Here is a 12,906-nt window from a genome sequence, read left to right on the forward strand (position 1 = left end):
TTCACACCCATACAGTGCGCACCACCCCGCGATGTTTTTCCGAAACCTATCCTACATTGCCACTGCATGTTCCCTGACCTCCCCATGCTGACCACCCTGCGGTGCTTTTCTCCATCCTACATTGCCACTCACTGCCTATCCTAATTCAGACTCTACAATTCACACCACCCCGTGATGTTTTTCTCACTCCTACTAGTGAATGTAATGTTACACACCCATACAATGCACACCACCCCGCGATGTTTTTCAGAAACCTATCCTACATTGCCACTGCATGATCCCTGACCTCCCCATGCTGAACACCCCGCGGTGCTTTTCTCCATCCTACATTGCCACTCACTACCTATCCTAATTCAGACCCTCCGATTCACACTACCCCGTGATGTTTTTCTCACTCCTACTAGTGAATGTATTGTTTCACACCCATACAATGTGCACAACCCCGTAATGTTTTTCTCACTCCTACCAGTGAATGTAATGTTACACACCCATACAATGCGCACCACCCCGTGATGTTTTTCTCACTCCTACTAGTGAACGTAATGTTACACACACATGCAATGCCCACCACCCCGCGATGTTTTTCAGAAACCCATCCCACATTGCCACTGCTTGTTCCCTGACCTCCCCATGCTGACCACCCGGCAGTGCTTTTCTAGATCCTACATTGCCACTCACGGCCTATCCTAATTCAGACCCTCCGATTCACACCACCCCGTGATGTTTTTCTCACTCCTACTAGTGAATGTAATTTTACACACCCATACAATGCGCACCACCCCGTGATGTTTTTCTCACTCCTACTATTGAATGTAATGTTACACACCCATACAATGCCCACCTCCCCGCGATGTTTTTCAGAAACCTATCCTACATTGCCACAGCATGTTCCCTGACCTCCCCATGCTGACCACCCCGCGGTGCTTTTCTCCATCCTACATTGCCACTCACTTCCTATCCTAATTTAGACCATCCGATACACACTGCCCCGTGATGTTTTTCTCACTCCTACTAGTGATTGTAATGTTACACACCCATACAATGCGCACCACCCCGTGATGTTTTTTCTCACTCCTACTTGTGAATGTAATGTTAAACACCCATACAATGCGCACCACCCCGTGATGTTTTTCTCACTCCTACTAGTAAATGTAATATTACACACCCATACAATGCCCACCTCCCCGCGATTTTTTTTCAGAAACCTATCCCACATTACCACAGCATGTTCCCTGACCTCCCCATGCTGACCACCCGGCGGTGCTTTTCTCAATCCTACATTGCCACTCACTGCCTATCCTAATTCAGACCCTACGATTCACACCTCCCCGTGATGTTTTTCTCACTCCAACTAGTGAATGTAATGTTACACACCAATACAATGCGCACAACCCCGTGATGTTTTTCTCACTCCTACTAGTGAATGTGATGTTACAAACCCATACAATGCCCACAACCCCGCGATGTTTATCAGAAACATATCCTACAATGCCACTGCATGTTCCCTGACCTCCCCATGCTGACCACCCCGCGGTGCTTATCCCCATCCTACATTGCCACTCACTGCCTATCCTAATTCAGACCCGACGATTCACACCACCCCGTGATGTTTTTCTCACTCCTACTAGTGAATGTAATTTTACACACCCATACAATGCGCACCACCCCGTGATGTTTTTCTCACTCCTACTATTGAATGTAATGTTACACACCCATACAATGCCCACCTCCCCGCGATGTTTTTCAGAAACCTATCCTACATTGCCACAGCATGTTCGCTGACCTCCCCATGCTGACCACCTTGCGGTGCTTTTCTCCATCCTACATTGCCACTCACTGCCTATCCTAATTCAGACCCTCCGATTCACACCACCCCGTGATGTTTTTCTCACTCCTACCAGTGAATGTAATGTTACACACCCATACAATGCGCACCACTCCTGGATGTTTTTCGGAAACCTATCCTACATTGCCACTGCATGTTCCCTGACCTCTCCATGCTGACCACCCCGCGGTTCTTTTCTCCATCCTACATTGCCACTCATTGCCTATCCTAATTCAGACCCTCCGATTCACACCACCCCGTGATGTTTTTCTCACTCCTACTAGTGAATGTAATGTTACACACCCATACAATGCGCACCACCCCGTGATGTTTTTCTCACTCCTACTAGTGAATGTAATGTTACACACCCATACAATGCGCTCCACCCCGCGATGTTTTTCAGATACCTATCCTACATTGCCACTGCATGATCCCTGACATCCCCATGCTGAACACCCCGCGGTGCTTTTCTCCATCCTACATTGCCACTCACTGCCTATCCTAATTCATACTCTCCGATTCACACCACCCCGTGATGTTTTTCTCACTCCTACTAGTGAATGTAATGTTACACACCCATACAATGCGCACCACCCCGTGATGTTTTTCTCACTCCTACTAGTGAATGTAATGTTACACACACATGCAATGCCCACCACCCCGCGATGTTTTTCAGAAACCCATCCCACATTGCCACTGCTTGTTCCCTGACCTCCCCATGCTGACCACCCGGCAGTGCTTTTCTCCATCCTACATTGCCACTCACGGCCTATCCTAATTCAGACCCTCCGATTCACACCACCCCGTGATGTTTTTCTCACTCCTACTAGTGAATGTAATGGTACACACCCATACAATGTGCACCACACCTGGATGTTTTTTCAGAAACCTATCCTACATTGCCACTGCATGTTCCCTGACCTCTCCATGCTGACCACCCCGCGGTGCTTTTCTCCATCCTACACTGCCACTCATTGCCTATCCCAATTCAGACCCTCCGATTCACACCACCCCGTGATGTTTTTCTCACTCCTACTAGTGAATGTAATGTTACACACTCATACAATGCGCACCACCCTGTGATGTTTTTCTCACTCCTACTAGTAAATGTAATGTTACAAACCCATACAATGCCCACAACCCCGCGATGTTTTTCAGAAACCTATCCTACATTGCCACTGCATGTTCCCTGACCTCCCCATGCTGACCACCCGGCGGTGCTTATCCCCATCCTACATTGCCACTCACTGCCTATCCTAATTCAGACCCGACGATTCACAACACGCCGTGATGTTTTTCTCACTCCTACTAATGAATGTAATTTTACACACCCATACAATGCGCACCACCCCGTGATGTTTTTCTCACTCCTACTATTGAATGTAATGTAACACACCCATACAATGCCCACCTCCCCGCGATGTTTTTCAGAAACCTATCCTACATTGCCACAGCATGTTCCCTGACCTTCCCATGCTTACCACCCCGCGGTGCTTTTCTCCATCCTACATTGCCACTCACTGCCTATCCTAATTCAGACCCTCCGATTCACACCACCCCGTGATGTTTTTCTCACTCCTACTAGTGAATGTAATGTTACACACCCATACAATGCACACCACACCTGGATGTTTTTCAGAAACCTATCCTACATTGCCACTGCATGTTCCCTGACCTCTCCATGCTGACCACCCCGCGGTTCTTTTCTCCATCCTACATTGCCACTCACTGCCTATCCTAATTCAGAGCCTCCGATTCACACCACCCCGTGATGTTTTTGTCACTCCTATTAGTGAATGTCACGTTACACACCCATACAATGCGCACCACCCCGTAATGTTTTTCTCACTCCTACTAGTAAATGTAATGTTACAAACCCATACAATGCCCACGACCCCGCGATGTTTTTCAGAAACCTATCCTACATTGCCACTGCATGTTCCCCGACCTCCCCATGCTGACCACCCCGCGGTGCTTATCTTCATCCTACATTGCCACTCACTGCCTATCCTAACTTACACCCTACGATTCACACCACCCCGTGATGTTTTTCTCACTCCTACTAGTGAATGTAATGGTACACACCCATACAATGCGCACCACCCCCGGATGATTTTCAGAAACCTATCTTACATTGCCACTGCATGTTCCCCGACCTCCCCATGCTGACCACCCCGCGGTGCTTCTCACCATCCTACATTGCCACTCACTGCGTATTATAATTCAGACCCTCTGATTCACACCACCCCTTGATGTTTTTCTCACTCCTATTAGTGAATCTAATGTTACACACCCATACAATGCCCACCACCCCGCGATGTTTTTCAGAAACCTATCCTACATTGCCACTGCATGTTCCCTGACCTTCCCATGCTTACCACCCCGCGGTGCTTCTCACCATCCTACATTGCCACTCACTGCGTATTATAATTCAGACCCTCTGATTCACACCACCCCTTGATGTTTTTCTCACTCCTACTAGTGAATGTAATGGTACACACCCATACAATTCGCACCACCTCCGGATGTTTTTCAGAAACCTATCCTACCTTGCCACTGCATGTTCCCTGAGCTCCCCATGCTGACCACCCCGCGGTGCTTTTCTCCATCCTACACTGCCACTCACTTCCTGTCCTAATTCAGACGCTCCGATTCACACCACCCCGTGATGTTTTTCTCACTCCTACTAGTGAATGTAATGTTACACACCCATACAATTCGCACCACCCCGTGATGTTTTTCTAACTCCTATTAGTGAATGTAATGTTACACACCCATACAATTCGCCCCACCCCGCGATGTTTTTCAGAAACCTATCCTACATTGCCACTGCATGATCCCTGACCTCCCCATGCTGAACACCCCGCGGTGCTTTTCTCCATCCTACTATGCCACTCACTGCCTATCCTAATTCAGACCCTCCGATTGACACCACCCCGTGATGTTTTTCTCACTCCTACTAGTGAATGTAATGTTACACACTCATACAATGCGCACCACCCCGTGATGTTTTTCTCACTCCTACTAGTGAATGTAATATTACACACCCATACAATGCGCACCACCTCCGGATGTTTTTCAGAAACCTATCCTACATGGCCACTGCATGTTCCCTGTCCTCCCCATGCTGACCGCCCAGCGGTGATTTTCTCCATCCTACATTGCCACTCACTTCCGATCCTAATTCAGACCCTCCGATTCACACCACCCCGTGATGTTTTTCTCACTCCTACTAGTGAATGTAATGGTACACACCCATACAATGCGCACCACTCCGAGATGTTTTTCTCACTCCTACTAGTGAATGTAATGTTACACACCCATACAATGCGCACCACCCCGCGATGTTTTTCATAAACCTATCCTACATTGCCACTCTATGTTCCCTGACCTCCCCATGCTGACCACCCCGCGGTGCTTCTCCCCATCCTACATTGCCACTCACTGCGTATTATAATTCAGACCCTCTGATTCACACCACCCCTTGATGATTTTCTCACTCCTACTAGTGAATGTAATGTTACACACCCATACAATGCGTACCACCCCGTGATGTTTTTCTCACTCCTACTAGTGAATGTAATGTTACACACCCATACAATGCGCACTACCCCGCGATGTTTTTCAGAAAACTATCCTACATTGCCACTGCATGATCCCTGACCTCCCCTTGCTGAACACCCCGCGGTGCTTTTCTCCATCCTACATTGCCACTCACTGCCTATCCTAATTCAGACCCTCCAATTCACACCAGCCCGTGATATTTTTCTCACTGCTACTAGTCAATGTAATGTTACATACCCATACAATGCACACCACCCCGTGATGTTTTTCTCACTCCTACTAGTGAATGTCATGTTACACAAACATACAATGCCCACCACCCCTCGATGTTTTTCAGAAACCTATCCCACATTGCCATTGCATGTTCCCTGACCTCCCCATGCTGACCACCCCGCGGTGCTTTTCTCCATCCTACCTTGGCACTCACTGCCTATCCTAATTCAGACCCTACGATTCACACCTCCCCATGATGTTTTTCTCACTCCTACTAGTGAATGTAATGGTACACACAAATATAATGCGCACCACCTCCGGTTGTTTTTCAGAAACCTATCCGACATTGCCACTGCATGTTCCCTGACCTCCCCATGCTGACCACCCCGCGGTGCTTTTCTCCAACCTACATTGCCACTCACTTCCTATCCTAATTCAGACCCTCTGATTCACACCGCCCCGTGATGTTTTTCTCACTCCTACTAGTGATTGTAATGTTACACACCCATACAATGGGCACCACCCCGTGATGTTTTTTCTCACTCCTACTTGTGAATGTAATGTTAAACACCCATACAATGCGCACCACCCCGTGATGTTTTTCTCACTCCTACTAGTAAATGTAATATTACACACCCATACAATGCACACCACCCCGCGATGTTTTTCAGAAACCTATCCTACATTGCCACTGCATGTTGCCTGACCTCCCCATGCTGACCACCCCGCGGTGCTTTTCTCCATCCTACATTGCCACTCATTGCCTATCCTAATTCAGAACCTCCGATTCACACCACTCCGTGATGTTTTAGTCACTCCTATTAGTGAATGTAACGTTACACACCCATAAAATGCGCAACACCCCTTGATGTTTTTCTCATTCCTACTAGTGAATGTAATGTTACACACCCATACAATGCCCACCTCCCCGCGATGTTTTTCAGAAACCTATCCTACATTGCCACAGCATGTTCCCTGACCTCCCCATGCTGACCACCCCGCGGTGCTTTTCTCCATCCTACATTTCCCCTCATTGCCTATCCTAATTCAGACCCTCCGATTCACACCACCCCGTGATGTTTTTCTCACTCCTACTAGTGAATGTATTGTTACACACCCATACAATGTGCACAACCCCGTAATGTTTTTCTCACTCCTACTAGTGAATGTAATGTTACACACACAAACAATGCACACCACCCCGCGATGTTTTTCAGAAACCTATCCTACATTGCCACTGCATGTTCCCTGACCTCACCTTGCTGACCACCCCGCGGTGCTTTTCTCAATCCTACCTTGCCACTCATTGCCTATCCTAATTCCGACCATACGATTCACACCTCCCCGTGATGTTTTTCTCACTCCTACTAGTGAATGTAATGGTACACAGCCATACAATGCGCACCACCTCCGGATGTTTTTCAGAAACCTATCTGACATTGCCACTGCATGTTCCCTGACCTCCCCATGCTGACCACCCCGCGGTGCTTTTCTCCATCCTACATTGCCACTCACTGCCTATCCTAATTCAGACCCTACAATTCACACCACCCCTTGATGTTTTTCTCACTCCTACTAGTGAATGTAATGGTACACACCCATACAATGCGCACCACCCCGTGATGTTTTTTCTCACTCCTACTTGTGAATGTAATGTTAAACACCCCTACAATGCGCACAACCCCGTGATGTTTTTCTCACTCCTACTAGTAAATGTAATATTACACACCCATACAATGCCCACCTCCCCGCGATGTTTTTCAGAAACCTATCCTACATTACCACAGCATGTTCCCTGACCTCCCCATGCTGACCACCCCGCGGTGCTTTTCTCCATCCTATATTGCCACTCACTACCTATCCTAATTCAGACCCTCCGATTCGCACCACCTCGTGATGCTTTTCTCACTCCTACTAGTGAATGTAAAGTTACACACCGATACAATGCGCACCACCACAGGATGTTTTTCAGAAACCTATCCTACATTGCCACTGCATGTTGCCTGACCTCCCCATGCTGACCACCCCGCGGTGCTTTTCTCCATCCTACATTGCCACTCACTGCCTATCCTAATTCAGACCCTCCGATTCACACCACCCCGTGACGTTTTTCTCACTTCAACTAGTGAATGTAAAGTTCACACCCATACAATGCGCACCACCCCGCGATGTTTTTCAGAAACCTATCCTACATTGCCACTGCATGTTCCCTGACCTCCCCATGCTGACCACCCCGCGGTGCTTTTCTCCATCCTACATTGCCACTCACTGCCTATCCTAATTCAGACTCTACAATTCACACCACCCCGTGATGTTTTTCTCACTCCTACAAGTGAATGTAATGGTACACACCCATACAATGCACACCACCCCGCGATGTTTTTCAGAAATCTATCCTACATTGCCACTGCATGATCCCTGACATCCCCATGCTGAACACCCTGCGGTGCTTTTCTCCATTCTACATTGCCACTCACTACCTATCCTAATTCAGACCCTCCGATTCACACTACCCCGTGATGTTTTTCTGACTCCTACTAGTGAATGTATTGTTACACACCCATACAATTTGCACAACCCCGTAATGTTTTTCTCACTCCTACTAGTGAATGTAATGTTACACACACATACAATGCCCACCACCCCGCGATGTTTTTCAGAAACCTATCCCACATTGCCACTGCATGTTCCCTGACCTCCCCATGCTGACCACCCCGCGGTGCTTTTCTCCATCCTACATTGGCACTCACTGCCTATCCTAATTCAGACCCTACGATTCACACCTCCCCGTGATGTTTTTCTCACTCCTACTAGTGAATGTAATGGTACACACCCATACAATGCGCACCACCTCCGGATGTTTTTCAGAAACCTATCCGGCATTGCCACTGCATGTTCCCTGACCTCCCCATGCTGACCACCCCGCGGTGCTTTTCTCCATCCTACATTGCCACTCACTTCCTATCCTAATTCAGACCATCCGATACACACTGGCCCGTGATGTTTTTCTCACTCCTACTAGTGATTGTAATGTTACACACCCATACAATGCGCACCACCCCGTGATGTTTTTTCTCACTCCTACTTGTGAATGTAATGTTAAACACCCATACAATGCGCACCACCCCGTGATGTTTTTCTCACTCCTACTAGTAAATGTAATATTACACACCCATACAATGCCCACCTCCCCGCGATTTTTTTTCAGAAACCTATCCCACATTACCACAGCATGTTCCCTGATCTCCCCATGCGGACCACCCGGCGGTGCTTTTCTCCATCCTACATTGCGACTCACTGCCTATCCTAATTCAGACCCTACGATTCACACCTCCCCGTGATGTTTTTCTCACTCCAACTAGTGAATGTGATGTTACAAACCCATACAATGCCCACAACCCCGCGATGTTTTTCAGAAACCTATCCTACAATGCCACTGCATGTTCCCTGACCTCCCCATGCTGACCACCCCGCGGTGCTTATCCCCATCCTACATTGCCACTCACTGCCTATCCTAATTCAGACCCGACGATTCACACCACCCCGTGATGTTTTTCTCACTCCTACTAGTGAATGTAATTTTACACACCCATACAATGCGCACCACCCCGTGATGTTTTTCTCACTCCTACTATTGAATGTAATGTTACACACCCATACAATGCCCACCTCCCCGCGATGTTTTTCAGAAACCTATCCTACATTGCCACAGCATGTTCGCTGACCTCCCCATGCTGACCACCTTGCGGTGCTTTTCTCCATCCTACATTGCCACTCACTTCCTATCCTAATTCAGACCCTCCGATTCACACCACCGCGTGATGTTTTTCTCACTCCTACTTGTGAATGTAATGTTACACACCCATACAATGCGCACCACCCCGTGATGTTTTTCTCACTCCTACTAGTGAATGTAATGTTACACACCCATACAATGCGCTCCACCCCGCGATGTTTTTCAGATACCTATCCTACATTGCCACTGCATGATCCCTGACATCCCCATGCTGAACAACCCGCGGTGCTTTTCTCCATCCTACATTGCCACTCACTGCCTATCCTAATTCATACTCTGCGATTCACACCACCCCGTGATGTTTTTCTCACTCCTACTAGTGAATGTAATGTTACACACCCATACAATGCGCACCACCCCGTGATGTTTTTCTCACTCCTACTAGTGAATGTAATGTTACACACACATGCAATGCCCACCACCCCGCGATTTTTTTCAGAAACCCATCCCACATTGCCACTGCTTGTTCCCTGACCTCCCCATGCTGACCACCCCGCAGTGCTTTTCTCCATCCTACATTGCCACTCACGGCCTATCCTAATTCAGACCCTCCGATTCACACCACCCCGTGATGTTTTTCTCACTCCTACTAGTGAATGTAATGTTACACACCCATACAATGCGCACCACCCTGTGATGTTTTTCTCACTCCTACTAGTAAATGTAATGTTACAAACCCATACAATGCCCACAACCCCGCGATGTTTTTCAGAAACCTATCCTACATTGCCACTGCATGTTCCCTGACCTCTCCATGCTGACCACCCGGCGGTGCTTATCCCCATCCTACATTGCCACTCACTGCCTATCCTAATTCAGACCCGACGATTCACAACACGCCGTGATGTTTTTCTCACTCCTACTAATGAATGTAATTTTACACACCCATACAATGCGCACCACCCCGTGATGTTTTTCTCACTCCTACTATTGAATGTAATGTTACACACCCATACAATGCCCACCTCCCCGCGATGTTTTTCAGAAACCTATCCTACATTGCCACAGCATGTTCCCTGACCTTCCCATGCTTACCACCCCGCGGTGCTTATCCCCATCCTACATTGCCACTCACTGCCTATCCTAATTCAGACCCGACGATTCACACCACCCCGTGATGTTTTTCTCACTCCTACTAGTGAATGTAATTTTACACACCCATACAATGCGCACCACCCCGTGATGTTTTTCTCACTCCTACTATTGAATGTAATGTTACACACCCATACAATGCCCACCTCCCCGCGATGTTTTTCAGAAACCTATCCTACATTGCCACAGCATGTTCGCTGACCTCCCCATGCTGACCACCTTGCGGTGCTTTTCTCCATCCTACATTGCCACTCACTTCCTATCCTAATTCAGACCCTCCGATTCACACCACCGCGTGATGTTTTTCTCACTCCTACTAGTGAATGTAATGTTACACACCCATACAATGCGCACCACCCCGTGATGTTTTTCTCACTCCTACTAGTGAATGTAATGTTACACACCCATACAATGCGCTCCACCCCCCGATGTTTTTCAGATACCTATCCTACATTGCCACTGCATGATCCCTGACATCCCCATGCTGAACAACCCGCGGTGCTTTTCTCCATCCTACATTGCCACTCACTGCCTATCCTAATTCATACTCTCCGAATCACACCACCCCGTGATGTTTTTCTCACTCCTACTAGTGAATGTAATGTTACACACCCATACAATGCGCACCACCCCGTGATGTTTTTCTCACTCCTACTAGTGAATGTAATGTTACACACACATGCAATGCCCACCACCCCGCGATTTTTTTCAGAAACCCATCCCACATTGCCACTGCTTGTTCCCTGACCTCCCCATGCTGACCACCCCGCAGTGCTTTTCTCCATCCTACATTGCCACTCACGGCCTATCCTAATTCAGACCCTCCGATTCACACCACCCCGTGATGTTTTTCTCACTCCTACTAGTGAATGTAATGTTACACACCCATACAATGCGCACCACCCTGTGATGTTTTTCTCACTCCTACTAGTAAATGTAATGTTACAAACCCATACAATGCCCACAACCCCGCGATGTTTTTCAGAAACCTATCCTACATTGCCACTGCATGTTCCCTGACCTCTCCATGCTGACCACCCGGCGGTGCTTATCCCCATCCTACATTGCCACTCACTGCCTATCCTAATTCAGATCCGACGATTCACAACACGCCGTGATGTTTTTCTCACTCCTACTAATGAATGTAATTTTACACACCCATACAATGCGCACCACCCCGTGATGTTTTTCTCACTCCTACTATTGAATGTAATGTTACACACCCATACAATGCCCACCTCCCCGCGATGTTTTTCAGAAACCTATCCTACATTGCCACAGCATGTTCCCTGACCTTCCCATGCTTACCACCCCGCGGTGCTTTTCTCCATCCTACATTGCCACTCACTGCCTATCCTAATTCAGACCCTCCGATTCACACCACCCCGTGATGTTTTTCTCATTCCTACTAGTGAATGTAATGTTACAAACCCATACAATGCACACCACACCTGGATGTTTTTCAGAAACCTATCCTACATTGCCACTGCATGTTCCCTGACCTCTCCATGCTGACCACCCCGCGGTTCTTTTCTCCATCCTACATTGCCACTCACTGCCTATCCTAATTCAGAGCCTCCGATTCACACCACCCCGTGATGTTTTTGTCACTCCTATTAGTGAATGTCACGTTACACACCCATACAATGCGCACCACCCCGTAATGATTTTCTCACTCCTACTAGTAAATGTAATGTTACAAACCCATACAATGCCCACGACCCCGCGATGTTTTTCAGAAACCTATCCTACATTGCCACTGCATGTTCCCTGACCTCCCCATGCTGATCACCCCGCGGTGCTTTTCTCCATCCTACATTACCACTCACTGCCTATCCTAATTCAGACCCTCCTATTCACACCACCCCGTGATGTTTTTCTCACTTCTACTAGTGAATGTAAAGTTACACACCAATACAATGCGCACCACCCCGGATGTTTTTCAGAAACCTATCCTACATTGCCACTGCATGTTCCCTGACTACCCCATGCTGACCAACCCGCGGTGCTTTTCTCCATCCTAAATTGCCACTCACTGCCTATCCTAATTCAGACCCTACAATTCACACCACCCCGTGATGTTTTTCTCACTCCTACTAGTGAATGTAATGGTACACACCCATACAATGCGCACCACCTCCGGATGTTTTTCAGAAACCTATCCTACCTTGCCACTGCATGTTCCCTGAGCTCCCCATGCTGACCACCCCGCGGTGCTTTTCTCCATCCTACACTGCCACTCACTTCCTGTCCTAATTCAGACGCTCCGATTCACACCACCCCGTGATGTTTTTCTCACTCCTACTAGTGAATGTAATGTTACACACCCATACAATTTGCACAACCCCGTGATGTTTTTCTCACTCCTATTAGTGAATGTAATGTTACACACCCATACAATTCGCCCCACCCCGCG

Source organism: Cavia porcellus, unplaced genomic scaffold (assembly GCF_034190915.1).
Source record: "Cavia porcellus strain 051 isolate PalLab524CR breed Dunkin Hartley unplaced genomic scaffold, mCavPor4.1 scaffold_26, whole genome shotgun sequence".
NCBI lineage: Eukaryota > Metazoa > Chordata > Mammalia > Rodentia > Caviidae > Cavia > Cavia porcellus.